The following is a 20533-nucleotide window of genomic DNA, read 5'->3' as shown; positions in this document are numbered from 1 at the left end:
AATGTTCCCGAAGGAGCAGAGGGATTGTCGATGATGGACCTTGTAGACAAGCTGCTGCGGGAAGCGCTGGAGATTCCCCTGACTATGGAGATTGAAATTGAGAGGGCGCATCATGCGCATCTGTAAATACCAGTAAAAGTCTTGTTTTTCTAATAAGTGTTTCTCTTTGAGCATTTCAAAACTGAACAGTGTTCCTTCTTTCATTATATTGCAAATAGCTGTTATTCCTTTAGCTGTCCAGTCATTAAATCTAGCATCCAGTTTATTCGGCGTAAAATCCAAGTCATATGCACACCATTTAAGAATTGCAATGTCTCTCTCTAGCTTATATTCTTTCTCTAATAGTTTTCCATATTTTAAGAGTCCATTTCACCCACGGGTTCTCAATATTATTTATGTAACTTTGTAAGCTGTTATCAGCCAAAATTACCTGCATGGGGATGGAAATTATCTTCTCCTCAATGTTTTTCCATTGAGTGTCATATGATGGGTTGCACCAGCATATCACGGCTCTCAACTGTGCTGCAAAATAGTAATCTCTAAGAGAAGATAGCCCCATCCCCCCCTTTTCCTTGGATAATTGCAAACTTTTGAGATGAATCCTAGGCCTTTTACCTTGCCATATATATCTTGATAGCATCTTGTTCCATTCAATGAATTGATTTTGGTTAATCTCTTTTGGTAGGGTCTGAAACAGATATAGTAGTCTGGGCAGTATATTCATTTTAATAGATTCAATCCTTGAACAGAGACCAAGAAAAGGAATTAGGTTCTATCTTGTTATATCTTCCTGAATTTTTTAATATATAGGCCTATAATTGCATTCTGATAATTTTGCCAAATTTTTTGGCATAATGATGCCCAAATATTTGATGGACTTTGTTTGACATGCCCAAGGATATCTACTTTCAATTTCTCTTGGTGGGCTATAGTTTTATGAAAGTAGTTGGGTTTTATCTATGTTGATTTTGTATCCTGATAATTGGCCATATTGTTCAAAGGATTGCATCAATTTAGGTAAAGAGTCTGTTGATTGCCCTAGGTAGATCAAAATGTCATCCGCGTAACAGGCCAATTTATTCTCTGTCCCTTTAATAGTAATTCCCTTGATATCTTCATTTTGTCTGATGTATTGAGCTAATGGTTCCAGATATAACGCAAAGAGTAGCGGTGTCCATGCACAACCCTGTCTCGTGCCCCTTTCTAGGGTAAAACTATCAGATAAATATCCATTGATTTTAATTCTGGCAGTAGGATTGTCGAAAAGTGCCTGTATAGTTTTAATAATTGTGTCATGTAGACCAAATCTATGTAAAACTCTGTAAAAGAAATTCCAATTAACCAAATCAAATGCCTTTTCAGCATCCACGCTTATCACTATTGCTTCAATTTCATTTTTTAAATACGATCCATAATGTGAAGTGTCCGTATATTGTCTTGTATTTGGCGTTGTTGTATAAAACCTGTCTGATCATTATGTATCAGTGTGGGTAGAAACTCTTCTAATCGTTTGGCCATGATGGAGATAAAAATTCTACAATCCATATTAAGAACAGAATTGGTCTAAATGACCCACATTCCATTTTATCCTTGCCTTCTTTCGGTATAGCGGACATTATCGCCTCCTTCCAGCTGGGTGGCATTTGCGCCTTTCCTAGGGCTAGTTCAGTGTGGGGAGTAAAACAGGAATTAACTCATTTCTAAATTCTTTATACCACTCTTCTGTATATCCATCTGATCCTGGTGACTTGCTTAATTGAAGCCTACTAATTGCAGTTTTTAGTTCAGCTTCAGTTATGTCAGCAGTCATGGTCTATTTTGTTCTTTGCTTAAAGTGGGTAACTCTAAAAAATTCAGGAAGGTGTCAATTTGGGTTATGCTTCCCCCTGGAATTTTGGAATATAGAGTTTTGTAAAACATTTCAAGAGCCTCTTGAATTGCACTTAGCTTATATTTTATCACTTTTGTTCTTGGATCCCTAATTCTATGAATTGTATTTTCTGCTATCTTTTTTTAAAGTTTCCACGCCAGTATTTTCATAGATTTAGATCCACTTTCATAGTGTCTCTGTTTCAGAAACATTAAATTTTTTCTAATTTCTTGTGTAGCCAAACTATTAATTTCAGTCCTAATTTTTTAAATTTCCTCTAATGTATCCTGTACCAAACTCAATTTGTGTTTTTTTTCTAGTTCCTTCAGCTTATTTTGTAATTCCTCTAATGTTTTATTCTTTATCTTTTTTCTTATGTGAAGGTATCGCTATAATATTCCCTCATAAGACAGCCTTCAGAGTATCCCATAGAATGGGAGGTGAAACCTCTCCATTATCATTGAATTCTGAGACCAATTGCCCATATCATTAAATGGTAGGATATTTGATATTTATCAAAAAGGTTCTGAGATTGAATCATGGAAAAGGCATAAAATAACATGGCAATTATATAGGATTTGTTAATAGCTAATAAAGAACTGTTGACATATAAGAAAGTGGTTAACTTGCATATCAAGGTTTCACATATAGCAATGTGATAACAATCTGATAATATGCAAGTAATTTTGAGAGAGGTTTAAATATTTTCTATGTCACAGAAAATGACTCGTTTTCTACATAATAATGCCGTAAGTTTTTTTAGTCTACTTAAAAGCACAGGCAAGTTGAACAAGTTCAAAAATGCTAAGTAAATTTTTATCAAAGTACATAGGTATATGTGAGATTTAATTCTTGTGGGTAAATAGAAGAAACGCAATAGGATCAATGAAGGACCGCACTCCACCAGATGGACAAACTACCAATGTGCGAAAGACAACAAACTGAGCGAATGCAAAATGGGAGAAAAAAGACATCATAAATAAAAAACAAATAAATAGACAGATGAATGAATAAATAACTCAGCAATAAATATCGAGAACATGAGAGGAGGAGCCCTTGAAAGTGAGTATGCCTCACTCCAAAGCTCAACCCTGCAGCATTGTCTCAGTAAAGCAATGGAATATTGCACAGTAATCAGCCCATCCCACTTGAGTGAGTTTTATCAATTTGAATTTAAAATCACATCAATATGAGGCATGAAAATAATGATTATTCCTCTTTACTCATCACTTATTCCTGCACAGCTCATGAACAAGCTCCCTAGGAATAAATAGAGTTTAAAAAGTCTGATAACATTCATAAATGCCTAAAGAAGTTGAGCTCAAGATTTGTTCTGTTTTCACTGGAGCTGACAAGGCAAGCAGCAAGCCTCAAAGGAGTCTTCGAGATTATAAACAACTATGGTTGTCTCAAACTGAATAGATATTTTCTTGACTTGGCAAGACGGTAATAAATGTACTATACTACAATATAATCATAGAAAGAATAAAACAAATAGAAAATTCCACTAGACTTTGCTGATGCATGATTCTGTGTAAATAGGTAATGGGATTGATTTATGAAAAGCAAATCATTGAGCGAGAATAGTCAGAAAGAGGCCCAACCATTGATCAACATTAATCACCACTTTATGTTAATCCCAAACTTTATTCTCTTTATATTGTCATCAGCTCTCCCCAGATTCTAGCACACACCAACACACCAACACACCAGTACAGTGTACAACTAAACTATGCCTTTGACAAGTGGGAGGAAACCACAAATCTTCTTCTGGGGTGCATCACAACCTGGTATGGAAGTTGTCCTGTCCAAGACCGAAAGAAGCTGCAGAAGATCGTGAACACGGCACAGCACATCACACAAACCAATCTTCCGTCCGTGAACTCACTTTACACCGCACGCTGTCGGAGCAGTGCTGCCAGGATAATCAAGGACACGACCCACCCAGCCAATACACTTTTCATCCCTCTTCCCTCCGAGAGAAGACTCAGGAGCTTGAAGACTCATACAGCCAGATTTGGGAACAGCCTCTTTCCATCTGTGATAAGACTGTTGAACGGATCCTGACCCGGATCTGGGCCGTACCCTCCAAATATCCGGACCTGCCTCTCGGTTTTTTTGCACTACCTTACTTTCCCTTTTCTATTTTCTATTTATGATTTATAATTTAAATTTTTACTATATTTACTATCGATTTGTAATCCAGGGAGAGCGAAGCACAGAATCAAATATCGCTGTGATGATTGTACGCTCCAGTATCAATTGTTTGGTGACAGTAAAGTAAAGTAAAAAAAATCTGCTCCACCCCATCCCTCAACATTCAAAGGTAGAGCAAGCAAAGTCCATGCAGATAACACTAGGCCAGGATAAAGTCAGGTGTTGAGAGGCAGGGCTCCATCAGCAGTGCCCATTTGCTTCAACAAACTTGGTGCTAACAGTTTAACAGGAACATTCCCATTCGTTGCATTTTTATTTCCCAAGCTTTAGAGGGAGTTGTTGCTGTCCTCATTAACAATAAAATATTGAATATGATTCAAAATTGCTTAATGTCATTTCCAGTACACAACTGTAAAGGAGAACAAAATAATTGTTCGCAAACATGAGGAAATCTGCAGATGCTGGAATTTCAAGCAATACACATAAAAGTTGCTGGTGAACGCAGCAGGCCAGGAAGCATCTCTAGGAAGAGGTACAGTCGACGTTTCAGGACTAACTGAAAGAAGAGCTAGTAAGAGATTTGAAAGTGGGAGGGGGAGGGGAGATCTGAAATGATAGGAGAAGACAGGAGGGGGAGGGATGGAACCAAGAGCTGGACAGTTGATTGGCAAAAGGGATATGAGAGGATCATGGGTCGGGAGGCCTAGGAAGAAAGAAAGGGGGAGGGGGGCATTAACGGAAGTTAGAGAGGTCAATGTTCATGCTATCAAGTTGGAGGCTACCCAGGTGGAATATAAGGTGTTGTTCCTCCAACCTGAGTGTGGCTTCATCTTTACAGTAGAGGAGGCCGTGGATAGACATATCAGAATGGGAATGGTACTTGGAATTAAAATGTGTGGCCCCTGGGAAATCCTGGTTTCTCTGGCAGACAGAGCGTAGGTGTTCAGCAAAACGATCTCCCAGTCTGCGTCGGGTCTCGCCAATATATAGAAAGCCACATCAGGAGCACCGGACGCAGTATATCACCCTAGCCGATTCACAGGTGAAGTGTCGCCTCACCTGGAAGGACTGTCTGGGGCCCTGAATGGTGGCGAGGGAGGAAGTGTAAGGGCATGTGCAGTACTTGTTCCGCTTACAAGGATAAATATGTGTAGCACTTGTTCTGCCAACCAGCCTCTGGGTCCAACATATAATTCTCCGTAACTTCCGCCACCTCCAACGGGATCCCACCACTAATCCGTTCCCCCATCCTTCCTCACCGATCTCCCTCCCAGCACTTATCCTTGGCTCCATACCTCCCCCTCCTTTCTTCTCCTATTATTTCGGATCTTCCCTTCCCCCTCCCACTTTCAAATCTCTTACTAGCTCTTCTTTCAGTTAGTCCTGACGAAGGGTCTCGGACCAAAACGTCGACTCTAAAATAATTGTTACTCTGTATTTGATGCAACACAAAAAAAAACAAGATAGAGAACACAATATTTTAAAAAATCACACAATAAATATAAATACATAAGATAGCTTATGTACATAGATTGATTGTATGTCCATAAAGTGATACTAGGCACAGGGGTATCTGTTGGTGGAGGTGTTGATGATGTAACTTTGAGTCCAGTATAATTTCAACATTAATATGTGTAAATTAGTTATGTTTTTACAGCTAGCAGCAAAGGCTGGCAGCAAACAGCATCAAGCCAGCAGAGCCTCAGCAAAGTATTCTTTTTTTCAGAATGTTTTTTTTAATTGGTTTCTTTGCTCCTGTCCAACAAGTAAACTTTGCACCTCTTTCAAACCAGGTTTTCCCAATTACTCTGTTGGGCCTGGTAATTGACTTGACATTGTCTTTTGGAGCACTTCCATCAGTTGCAGTTGCACCCAGCTTCTGTCTCGAGACTTGCTCCCACCTTCCAGCCAAGATGAGCTGAATAGTACCTCACCACCACCCAGCAGAACCACAGACAGCAGCGAAAAATGTGCTCTCTGCTGGTCGGCTTTTCACACTAGTTACTTTGAGTACCAGCATCTTTTCTGTTTTATTAAATAATTCCCAAGAACATTGAGAAACAGAGTAGGGAATTGGAATGTGCCTAGCTATTGTTGCATAGATTTTAGCTGTAGTTGTATGTCATTGGGTGAGTCATTATGAATTTACAGCTTCTCCAAGGTCTTCCATTTGTGGTATTTCCTCTCAGATATATTTCCTATATTGTCAATGTCATTGCTAGGAAGGTTCCCTTTGTCCCTTCCTCTCCCCGAAAGGTGTCGTTTCTCATAAGACTGAGTCAGCTCCTATCTAAAACAAACAGAAATCCGAGTCACTGTACAATTCATTTTTGTTGCCAGAGTTTTGAGTCAGACAGCTTCCCTCATTCCTTCCGTTGTCTCTGCTCAAGCTCCACTCCTAACGTTTGATCACGTGCCTCCTTTGCTGCCTTACAGGCGGTGCCATCGTCGGGATGAGGCATTAATCAGAATTCCATCTGTCCTCCCAGGATTCCATGTGTCATTCAAAAAAGAGCAGCAGAGTTTCACCAATATATATCACTAAATCAAAATGTTTTTAAACGAACAACAGGAACATATGGTGCTGGACTTTGAAAGGTTAAGAAAAAGTTTGTCTAGCCATGCTTGCAATTATTATGTAGTAAAGCAGGTAGCAACTACAGACATAAACGTTTGGTAGCTGCTGTCTGATTTGCCTGGCCCCACTCAAACTTTGCTATACATACAGTTAACAGAAAAATTTTGTACTAAAACGTAGGAAGAGCATGTCTATTGATAGCCAAGTACCACGGGCTCTGTTTCAAAATCTGATGACTTAGTGGATCAGGTCTCCATGAGAAAACTTGCCACCAACTAGACATCCCCTTGACTCTGTTTTCTCCATCCTTATTCATTGTCTTTGCTATTTCTCCTCAATCATTTGTCACAGTTAAATAATTATTTTGTAATTATTTGGAAAGTTAATCCTGTGAAGTAGTAATTGCTGGCTGAAAACCTCCATCTTGTTCAAGGTGTCTGCAGGTGACATAAGGTGTGTTGTCTTAAAAGCCAGCTTTCTGAAAGATAATTAGAGTTAAAAAATAGAATTAAGGAAACAAAAATATAATCAATTATATCAAAATTTGTGGTTGCAAATTGCTACGGAAAATAAGGATATTTTAGGGAAACAATCAAAAGTACCTGCATTTTAAGCACACATTGAAAAAAATTAAATTAATTGAAATAAAAATGTCTCTGAACTTTAATTAGAAAACATGAAACAACATTTTGCTTTGATGGGGAAGGGAACCAGCTGAGGTTTTTACTAAATGTGATTGGGTGCCCTGTAAGTATACAGTCCACTTCCTGCATTTGTGTGCCACTATTATGCCTGGAGAGCACCAGATGGATTTGGATGATGTCAATCAGCATGCAACATATGACCAAAGACAGTTCAGTGATTTTCCGTTGTAATTACATAGTGTGTGAAGGCCACATATATATAGTCTTTGCATCTAGTTTGTTGCTGTATTACTTCGTGTCTCACCTTATCAGGGATTCCAGTAATGTTTCTTTCATAAAAACAGCTAGATTAAGCCAATTTAAGTTATTTTTTGTCTTTCTTCCCTGAATTTGCTATTACCATCTCCACAATCAAAATCTGTATGGTTTCCTCATCCTCACCACTAAAGCTCATTCTAATGCAAAGCAGCCACAGAAGTTCAAATGACAACTGCTTTGAGAGCTCCCTCCATGCTGAGAGATCACTGAGCCAAAGAACTTGTCTACTCTGTGCCCAGAGGACCTATACTTGCTGATTCATATATATAGAAGTGTTTGCAAATCATCTGTGAATTTTCATACTTTGAAGAATTTTTAGGTCATTATTCTCATGTTTCACTGTCTTTCTCCTGAATATGCAGTCATTACCCGAATTAAATGTTTCCCCTGTTATGCTAACCTAGAGTTAGCTATTGCATAATTATTAATTATTTGTATCATGTTTCGTGCCATAATGATTTATAATAACAGTGTAAACTATCCATGCTCCCAGGTTAAGGAGGTCAAACTGGGGAAAAATAATACCAAACCAAGGAAAATATATATGTTGGGGATGGGGTTGGAGTTTTGGGCTAGGCAATGGGATACAGACCAATTCACCAGGAATTTCTTACCTGTATTTGGATTTTTCAAAAGTTGTTCTTGATTAATGAAATTTTCTGCATGGAGTTTTTACATTCAGTGGTAAGCTGCACATTTTTACTGAATTTTTATTAGCCATAAGATGTATTCAGTATGTAATCTTCCCCTCATAATGCAGGACTATCAACATGCAATGGAATTACTGTTATTTACCTTGAGTGATAGCCAGGCGGTGGGCTAGAGGCATCAGCACCAGACTTGGAAGGCGAGTGGTCCTGGGTTTGAATCTGGCTGGCTCCTGCACACTTTCTCTCCATGCTAGCAACCCTGCCTCGTAAAAAACAGAAAAATGCTAAAGAAACACAGGGTATCAAAAGCAGAACAGCAGCACCAGGAGAATAATGGAATCAGCTGTCAACACAAACAACAATGGCGGGCTTTCACTCTCCACCTACGACTCTGTGTTACGATTAAAAGGTTGCAATACACTGGATTTATATTTTACTTTGTTTAGGTTTGATGTAAGGTATAAAACTATCAGCATTATGGACGTGTTCTGGTGTTAGCTTTTCATCAGCAACGATCATCGCAAACTCAACAATGAATTTCTTTGCTGTCTCATGATCAGGATACCATTAAGCGACATATGTTCGCTCCAACATTGACAAATCCATTTTTTAAATACACAGTCGAGGTCTTTGTTTTTTGCGTAATGCAGTGTTTTACTATTTTTCATTAACCTGTTCATTACATGTGTGAAGTCACTTCTCGGGACTGTCTGTGGTGTTCAGAGACCTTCCCAGTGCCTTGTGGGATTTTTCATTTGTGATGTCAAGTCAGCGCTCAAAAATAAGTCAGATTTCGTAGGTTTCTGGATATTGGAATTTTGGATAAGGCATAGTCAACCTGTATATATGGTAGTTGCTGGCATCAGCTACTGGCTGACAGGTAGCATCAATCTGTATTACAGAGTGGGCACTAATTGCTGGCAGCAAAGGTATCCAAACAACTAACTGATGGCTTGGCACTTTCCACAACTTCAGAAGTAGTTCTGCCTGCTTATCTTGCATTTTCTTTGAGAAACCATGACTTGCAGTTTTCTTATATTGTCTGTCATTCCACAACAATTTACATCTTATAGCATGTACCATGTATTGCTTAAGGATGAAAACCCTAAGGCAAACAAAGGTCATTAAAAATTTACCGGATTAAAACACGTGTTAGTATTTAAGTGAAACTAATCATGAAATTATTGCCAAAACTTTATACAGACTGTTCACACTATGAAGGAGTAGAGAAGAAACACAAAAAATGTGCTATTTCTGATACATATTTCATTCTTCCAGTTTAGTGCTATGTATTTGCATATTTTAACGTTCATGATAATGTTCTGATGAGTGCTCAAAAAAGAGTAATTTAAACAAATAAATGTAAAAATGCTGCGAATACCCAAGAGATCAGACAGCATATGTCAGAGATGAGGATAATTGCAGAGATATAAAGTTAGGGTGAAAAGGTCAGGTGACGGGCCCAGAGCTGAGGCTTGGGCCTGTTCTGCTTGCTGTTCCATGATGTTTACTCTGCTCTCTGCTGAACTGAAGCTGAGGCTGTGGGCCTGTTCCAGCTCCTCCAGGCTCTGTGTCTGAGGACTCTCTTTTGTTTTAAATGATATTTGCTTACACTTGTTTGCACGATTTGCTTTTTTCTCTCTGCGCATTGGGTGTTTTTTGGTTTTCTATTTTTTAATGGGTTCTGGAGGGTTTCTTGTTTTGTGGCTGCCTGTCAGGAGATGAATCTTAAGTTTGTATATTGTATACATGCTTTGATAATAAATGTACTTTGAACAGCCTATCAGCTCAATATTAATGTTTCTTGTTATTTTCACAAGGTTACCATGTCATGGAGTATTTCACTTCATGCAGAATGTTCATCCACCAGGATTCCACTGAGCTGTGAAGTTGAGATGGTTGAGTAATTTTCACAAGAGGTTTGGTGGAAACTTTGTTAAGGTATGCGCACAGATTATCCATTAAAAATACAATGGTGGTGTGGAGTTGCCTCAGAAATATCCAGTCCTGTTCCATGATAGTTTCAGTATGGCCGGAACAAGGGATGTCTGGAAGTTTGAGGACCTGCAGAAGCAATATCATTTCTTTTGGATGAGAGAGAAAGTTTGAAAAAAAATACAGTTATGGAATTAATTCCTTGAGGAATTCCTTCTGTCTCCTCTTTCTCTTTTCCACTTGTTCTCTTTTCATTATTCCTCTAGTTCACGATGACTTTCATCCACTTCACCTCCATCAGTTCCAATCTAACTGATCAGGTCAATGTGGGACCTGAAGACTCTCACAAATGGGTTATGCAGTTCCCCCGAAGCATGTAGTTAGTAAGGTAGTTTGCTATTTCTAATATTCTGTACTGTTCTATTGTTTTCTGTTTAGAGCAGTCATGGACCAGGGATTGACTGGACTGCATATTTCATATTTCCAATGAACTTTGAGAATATCTTGAAACTTTCATCCAATCTTTCTGATAGTCTCTTCTGAACTTTATCACAGAGAGTATCTTTCTTGAGAGCCTGGTGTCAGACAAATGAGAAATGCAATCTGCCTAACACAGGCCTTAATGCTTGGAAAGATGGCCTGGGAGTGGACACTGGCATTTATTTGCTTATCATTTCAATGGATTTGCAGGGTTTTGCTGAGAGAGTATGGGTAGAATTTCACCAAAGCTCATACCACCTGCTGAGAGTCCCCTACAAATCAAATCATTGTTTACTCCATGCTGGCACACGTTGGGTTTGAAGTTATGCAGGAGGGCTACCTTGTTAGAGACATCTGTTTTGTGGATCCCCATCCTTACATGAGCTTCAGTGACCTGGAGCTCAGATTCTGAAACGTTTGTGAACATGAGCATTATTCTTCTGCTCCATTTTGACTACTGAGGCAGGAGTTACCTTGGTTCAGGATTGTAGGTTGAACAGTTTTATATATTATTTATTTTTATTTAGAGATACAGAGTAGAAATGCCCTTCTGGCCCAACGAGCCACGCCACCCAGAAACCCACCTATATTTTTTAATCCTAGACTTATCACAGGACAATTTATAATGACCAATTAACCCACCAGCTGGCATGGCTTTGAACTGTGGGAGGAACCGTCAAGGAGCGATGCCTTGAAAAGGCAGCATGCATCATTAAGGACCCCCATCACCCAGGTCATCCCTTGTTCTCATTGCTGCCATCAGGAAGGAGGTACAGAAGCCTGAAGGTACATACCAATGATTCAGGTACAGCCTCTTCACCACTGCCATCTGATGTCTGAATGGGCATTGAATCCATGAACACTACCTGATGACTGTTTTATTTCTATTTTTGCACTACTTACTTAATTTAACAATTTAATATAAATATAAATACTCTCTGTAATTCTGTAATTTTTTTCTATTATTATGTATTGCAATACACGGCTGCCACAAAGTCAACTACTCTCACGAGGTATGCTGGTGATATTGAAACTGATTCTGATTCTGAAACTGGAGCTTCGTCAGGAAACCCATGCAGTTCACGGAGAGAACGTACAAACTCCTAACAGACAGTCCCAGAACTGAACTTACAGACAGACACAGAACTAAACTTACAGACAGACCCAGAACTGAACTCCATACAGACAGTCCCAGAATTGAACTCCACACAGACAGTCCCGGAATTGAACTCCACACAGACAGTCCCGGAATTGAATTCCTTACAGACAGTCCCAGAACTGAACTCCACACAGACAGACCCAGAACAGAACTCCATACAGACAGTCCCAGAATTGAACTCCATACAGACAGTCCCAGAACAGAACTCCTTACAGACAGTCCCAGAATTGAACTCCATTCAGACAGTCCTAGAACAGAATTCATACAGACAATCCCAGAACAGAACTCCATACAGACAGTCCCAGAACAGAACTCCACACAGACAATCCCAGAACAGAACACCATACAGACAGTCCCAGAACTGAACTTACAGACAGTCCCAGAACTGAACTTACAGACAGACCCAGAACTGAACTTACAGACAGACCCAGAACTGAACTCCATACAGACAGACCCAGAACTGAATTCCATACAGACTGTCCCAGAACTGAACACCATACAGACAGACCCAGAACTGAACTAAATACAGACAGTCCCAGAACTGAACTCCATACAGACAGTCCCAGAACTGAACTCCTTACAGAGAGTCCCAGAACTGAACTTACAGACAGACCCAGAACTGAACTTACAGACAGACCCAGAATTGAATTCCAAACAGACAGTCCCAGAACGGAATTCCATACAGACAGTCCCCGAACTGAACTCCATACAGAAAGTCTCAGAATTGAACTCCATACAGATAGTCCCAGAACTGAACTCCATACAGACAGTCCCAGAACACAATCCATACAGACAATCCCAGAACAGAACTCCATACAGACAGTCCCAGAACTGAACTCCATACAGACAGTCCCAGAACTGAACTCCATATGGACAGTCGCAGAAGAGAACTCCAAACAGACAGTCCCAGAACGGAATTCCATACAGACAGTCCCAGAACTGAACTCCTTACAGACAGTCCCAGAACTGAACTCCATACAGACAGTCCCCGAACTGAAATCCATACAGAAAGTCTCAGAATTGAACTCCATACAGACAGTCCCAGAACTGAACTCCATACAGACAGTCCCAGAACAGAATCCATACAGACAATCCCAGAACAGAACTCCATACAGACAGTCCCAGAACTGAACTCCATACAGACAGTCCCAGAACTGAACTCCATATGGACAGTCGCAGAAGAGAACTCCATACAGACAATTCCAGAACAGAACTCCATACAGACAGTCCCAGAAATGAACTCCTTACAGACAGTCCCAGAACTGAACTCCATACAGACAGTCCCCGAACTGAAATCCATACAGAAAGTCTCAGAATTGAACTCCATACAGACAGTCCCAGAACTGAACTCCATACAGACAGTCCCAGAACAGAACTCCATACAGACAATCCCAGAACAGAACTCCATACAGACAGTCCCAGAACTGAACTCCATACAGACAGTCCCAGAACAGAACTCCATACAGACAATTCCAGAACAGAACTCCATACAGACAGTCCCAGAACTGAACTCCTTACAGACAGCCCCAGAACTGAACTCCATACAGACAGTCCCAGAACTGAAATCCATACAGACAGTCCCAGAACTGAACTCCATACAGACAGTCCCAGAACTGAACTCCATACAGACAGTCCCAGAACAGAACTCCATACAGACAATCCCAGAACAGAACTCCATACAGACAGTCCCAGAACTGAACTCCATACAGACAGTCCCAGAACTGAACTCCATACAGACAGTTCCAGAACTGAACTCCATACAGACAATCCCAGAACAGAACTCCATACAGACAGTCCCAGAAATGAACTCCATACAGACAGTCCCAGAATTGAACTCTTGACAGACAGTCCCAGAATTGAACTCCATACAGACAGTCTCAGAATTGAACTCCATACAGACAGTCCCAGAACTGAACTCCATATGGACAGTCCCAGAACAGAACTCCATACAGACAATCCCAGAACAGAACACCATACAGACAGTCCCAGAACTGAACTCCATACAGACAGTCCCAGAACTGAACTCCATATGGACAGTCGCAGAAGAGAACTCCATACAGACAATCCCAGAACAGAACTCCATACAGACAGTCCCAGAAATGAACTCCTTACAGACAGTCCCAGAACTGAACTCCATACAGACAGTCCCAGAACTGAACTCCAAACAGACAGTCCCAGAATTGAACTCCATACAGACAGTCCCAGAACTGAACTCCATACAGACAGTCCCAGAACAGAATCCATACAGACAATCCCAGAACAGAACTCCATACAGACAGTCCCAGAACTGAACTCCATATGGACAGTCGCAGTAGAGAACTCCATACAGACAATCCCAGAACAGAACTCCATACAGACAGTCCCAGAAATGAACTCCTTACAGACAGTCCCAGAACTGAACTCCATACAGACAGTCCCAGAACTGAACTCCATACAGACAGTCCCAGAAGTGAACTCCATACAGACAGTCCCAGAACTGAACTCCATACAGACAGTCCCAGAACAGAACTCCATACAGACAGTCCCAGAACAGAACTCCATACAGACAGCCCCAGAACTGAACTCCATACAGACAGTCCCAGAACTGAACTCCATATGGACAGTCCCAGAACTGAATTCCATACAGACAATCCCAGAACGGAACTCCATACAGACAGTCCCAGAACTGAACTCCTTACAGACAGTCCCAGAACTGAACTCCATACAGACAGTCCCAGAACTGAACTCCATACAGACAGTCTCAGAATTGAACTCCATACAGACAGTCCCAGAACTGAACTCCATACAGACAGTCCCAGAACAGAACTCCATACAGACAATCCCAGAACAGAACTCCATACAGACAGTCCCAGAAATGAACTCCATACAGACAGTCCCAGAACTGAACTCCATACAGACAGTCCCAGAACAGAACTCCATACAGACAATCCCAGAACAGAACTCCATACAGACAGTCCCAGAACTGAACTCCATACAGACAGTCCCAGAATTGAACTCTTGACAGACAGTCCCAGAATTGAACTCCATACAGACAGTCCCAGAATTGAACTCCATACAGACAGTCCCAGAACTGAACTCCATACAGACAGACCCAGAACTGAACTTACAGACAGACCCAGAACTGAATTCCATACAGACTGTCCCAGAACTGAACACCATACAGACAGACCCAGAACTGAACTAAATACAGACAGTCCCAGAACTGAACTCCATACAGACAGTCCCAGAACTGAACTCCATACAGACAGTCCCAGAACAGAACTCCATACAGACAGTCCCAGAACTGAACTCCATACAGACAGTCCCAGAACTGAACTCCATACAGACAGTCCCAGAACTGAACTCCATACAGACAGTCCCAGAACTGAACTCCATACAGACAGTCCCAGAACTGAACTCCATACAGACAGTCCCAGAACTGAACTCCTTACAGACAGTCCCAGAACTGAACTCCTTACAGACAGTCCCAGAACTGAACTTACAGACAGACCCAGAACTGAACTCCACAGACAGACCCAGAATTGAATTCCATACAGACAGTCCCAGAACTGAACTCCATACAGACAGTCCCAGAACTGAACTCCATACAGACAGACCCAGAACTGAACTCCATACAGACAGTCCCAGAACTGAACTCCATACAGACAGTCCCAGAATTGAACTCCTTACAGACAGTCCCAGAACTGAACTCCATACAGACAGTCTCAGAATTGAACTCCATACAGACAGTCCCAGAACTGAACTCCATACAGACAGTCCCAGAACAGAACACAATACAGACAATCCCAGAACAGAACTCCACACAGACAGTCCCAGAACTGAACACCTTACAGACAGTCCCAGAACTGAATTCCATACAGACTGTCCCAGATCTGAACACCATATAGACAGACCCAGAATTGAACTAAATACAGACAGTCCCAGAACTGAACTCCATACAGACAGTCCCAGAACTGAACTCCATACAGACAATCCCAGAACAGAACTCCATACAGACAGTCCCAGAACTGAACTTACAGACAGACCCAGAACTGAACTCCATACAGACAGACCCAGAACTGAATTCCATACAGACTGTCCCAGAACTGAACTCCATACAGACAGTCCCAGAACTGAACTCCATACAGACAGTCCCAGAACTGAACTCCATATGGACAGTCCCAGAACAGAACTCCATACAGACAATCCCAGAACAGAACTCCATACAGACAGTCCCAGAAATGAACTCCATACAGACAGTCCCAGAACTGAACTCCTTACAGACAGTCCCAGAACTGAACTTACAGACAGACCCAGAACTGAACTTACAGACAGACCCAGAACTGAACTCCATACAGACAGTCCCAGAACTGAATTCCATACAGACTGTCCCAGAACTGAACACCATACAGACAGACCCAGAATTGAACTAAATACAGACAGTCCCAGAACTGAACTCCATACAGACAGTCCCAGAACTGAACTCCATACAGACAGTCCCAGAACTGAACTCCTTACAGACAGTCCCAGAACTGAACTCCATACAGACCGTCCCCGAACTGAACTCCATACAGACAGTGTCAGAAGTGAACTCCATACAGACAGTCCCAGAACTGAACTAAATACAGACAGTCCCAGAACTGAACTCCATACAGACAGTCCCAGAAATGAACTCCTTACAGACAGTCCCAGAACTGAACTCCATACAGACAGTCCCAGAACTGAACTCCATACAGACAGTCCCAGAACTGAACTCCATACAGACAGTCCCAGAACTGAACTCCATACAGACAGTCCCAGAACAGAACTCCATACAGACAGTCCCAGAACTGAACTCCATACAGACAGTCCCAGAACTGAACTCCATATGGACAGTCCCAGAACAGAACTCCATACAGACAATCCCAGAACAGAACACCATACAGACAGTCCCAGAAATGAACTCCATACAGACAGTCCCAGAACTGAACTCCATACAGACAGTCCCAGAACTGAACTCCATACAGACAGTCCCAGAACTGAACTCCATACAGACAGTCCCAGAACAGAACTCCATACAGACAATCCCAGAACAGAACTCCATACAGACAGTCCCAGAACTGAACTCCATACAGACAGTCCCAGAACTGAACTCCATACAGACAGTCCCAGAACAGAACTCCATACAGACAATTCCAGAACAGAACTCCATACAGACAGTCCCAGAAATGAACTCCATACCGACAGTTCCAGAACTGAACTCCATACAGACAGTCCCAGAACTGAACTCCATACAGACAGTCCCAGAATTGAACTCCATACAGACAGTCCCAGAACTGAACTCCATACAGACAGTCCCAGAACTGAACACCTTACAGACAGTCCCAGAACTGAACTTACAGACAGACCCAGAACTGAATTCCATACAGACTGTCCCAGAACTGAACACCATACAGACAGACCCAGAACTGAACTAAATACAGACAGTCCCAGAACTGAACTCCATATGGACAGTCCCAGAACTGAATTCCATACAGACAATCCCAGAACAGAACTCCATACAGACAGTCCCAGAAATGAACTCCATACAGACAGTCCCAGAACTGAACTCATTACAGACTGACCCAGAACTGAACTACATGCAGACAGTCCCAGAACTGAACTCCATACAGACAGTCCCAGAACTGAACTCCATACAGACAGTCCCAGAACTGAACTCCTTACAGAGAGTCCCAGAACTGAACTTACAGACAGACCGAGAGCTGAACTTACAGACAGACCCAGAACTGAAATTACAGACAGACCCAGAATTGAACTCCAAACAGACAGTCCCAGAACTGAACTCCATACAGACAGTCCCAGAACTGAACTCCATACAGACAGTCCCAGAAGTGAACTCCATACAGACAGTCCCAGAACTGAACTCCATACAGACAGTCCCAGAACTGAACTCCATACAGACAGTCCCAGAACTGAACTCCTTACAGACAGTCCCAGAACTGAACTCCATACAGACAGTCTCAGAATTGAACTCCATACAGACAGTCACAGAACCGAACTCCATACAGACAGTCCCAGAACAGAACTCAATACAGACAATCCCAGAACAGAACTCCATACAGACAGTCCCAGAACTGAACACCTTACAGACAGTCCCAGAACTGAACTTACAGACAGACCCAGAACTGAATTCCATACAGACTGTCCCAGAACTGAACACCATACAGACAGACCCAGAACTGAACTCCATACAGACAGTCCCAGAACTGAACTCCATACAGACAGTCCCAGAACTGAACTCCATACAGACAATCCCAGAACAGAACTCCATACAGACAGTCCCAGAACTGAACTTACAGACAGACCCAGAACTGAACTCCATACAGACAGACCCAGAACTGAATTCCATACAGACTGTCCCAGAACTGAACACCATACAGACAGACCCAGAACTGAACTAAATACAGACAGTCCCAGAACTGAACTCCATATGGACAGTCCCAGAACTGAACTCCATACAGACAATCCCAGAACAGAACTCCATACAGACAGTCCCAGAACTGAACTCCTTACAGACAGTTCCAGAACTGAACTTACAGACAGACCCAGAACTGAACTCCATACAGACAGACCCAGAACTGAATTCCATACAGACTGTCCCAGAACTGAACACCATACAGACAGACCCAGAACTGAACTAAATACAGACAGTCCCAGAACTGAACTCCATACAGACAGTCCCAGAACTGAACTCCATACAGACAGTCCCAGAACTGAACTCCATACAGACAGTCCCAGAACTGAACTCCATACAGACAGTCCCAGAACTGAACTCCTTACAGAGAGTCCCAGAACTGAACTTACAGACAGACCGAGATCTGAACTTACAGACAGACCGAGAGCTGAACTTACAGACAGACCCAGAACTGAAATTACAGACAGACCCAGAATTCAAACTCCAAACAGACAGTCCCAGAACTGAACTCCATACAGACAGTCCCAGAACTGAACTCCTTACAGACAGTCCCAGAACTGAACTCCATACAGACAGTCCCAGAACTGAACTCCATACAGACAGTCCCAGAACTGAACTCCATACAGACAGTCCCAGAACAGAACTCCATACAGACAGTCCCAGAAATGAACTCCATACAGACAGTCCCAGAACTGAACTCATTACAGACAGTCCCAGAACTGAACTTACAGACAGACCCAGAAGTGAACTTACAGACAGACCTAGAACTGAACTCCATACAGACATACCCAGAACTGAATTCCATACAAACTGTCCCAGAACTGAACACCATACAGACAGACCCAGAACTGAACTAAATACAGACAGTCCCAGAACTGAACTCCATACAGACAGTCCCAGAACTGAACTCCATACAGACAGTCCCAGAACTGAACTCCTTACAGAGAGTCCCAGAACTGAACTTACAGACAGACCGAGAGCTGATCTTACAAACAGACCCAGAACTGAAATTACAGACAGACCCAGAATTGAACTCCAAACAGACAGTCCCAGAACTGAAAACCATACAGACAGACCCAGAACTGAACTAAATACAGACAGTCCCAGAACTGAACTCCATATGGACAGTCCCAGAACAGAACTCCATACAGACATTCCCAGAACAGAACTCCATACAGACAGTCCCAGAAATGAATTCCATACAGACAGTCTCAGAATTGAACGCCATACAGACAGTCCCAGAACAGAATCCATACAGACAGTCCCCGAACTGAACTCCTTACAGACAGTCCCAGAACTGAACTCCTTACAGACAGTCCCAGAACTGAACATACAGACAGACCCAGAACTGAACTTACAGACAGACCCAGAACTGAACTCCATACAGACAGACCCAGAAAGAATCCATACAGACAATCCCAGAACAGAAATCCATACAGACAGTCCCAGAACAGAACTCCACACAGACAATCCCAGAACAGAACTCCATACAGACAGTCCCAGAAATGAACTCCATACAGACAGTCCCAGAACTGAACTCCTTACAGACAGTCCCAGAACTGAACATACAGACAGACCCAGAACTGAACTTACAGACGGACCCAGAACTGAACTCCATACAGACAGACCGAGAACTGAATTCCATACAGACTGTCCCAGAACTGAACACCATACAGACAGACCCAGAACTGATGTAAATACAGACAGTCCTAGAACTGAATTCAATACAGACAGTCCCAGAACTGAACTCCTTACAGAGAGTCCCAGAACTGAACTTACAGACAGACCCAGAACTGAACTTACAGACAGACCCAGAATTGAATTCCAAAAAGACAGTCCCAGAACGGAACTCCATACAGACAGTCCCAGAACTGAACTCCTTACAGACAGTCCCAGAACTGAACTCCATACAGATAGTGCCCGAACTGAACTCCATACAGACAGTGTCGGAAGTGAACTCCATACAGACAGTCCCAGAACTGAACTCCATACAGACAGACCCAGATCTGAACTAAATACAGACAGTCCCAGAACTGAACTGCATATAGACAGTCCCAGAAATGAACTCCTTACAGACAGTCCCAGAACTGAACTACATACAGACAGTCACAGAACTGAACTCCATACAGACCCTCCCAGAACAGAACTCAATACAGACAATCCCAGAACAGAACTCCATACAGACAGTCCCAGAACTGAACACCTTACAGACAGTCCCAGAACTGAACTTACAGACAGACCCAGAACTGAATTCCATGGAAACTGTCCCTGAACTGAACACCATACAGACAGACCCAGAACTGAACTAA

Source organism: Mobula hypostoma, chromosome 4 (assembly GCF_963921235.1).
Source record: "Mobula hypostoma chromosome 4, sMobHyp1.1, whole genome shotgun sequence".
Lineage (NCBI taxonomy): Eukaryota > Metazoa > Chordata > Chondrichthyes > Myliobatiformes > Myliobatidae > Mobula > Mobula hypostoma.
The sequence above is the reverse complement of the archived record's forward strand: the minus strand, read 5'-3'. Positions refer to the sequence as shown.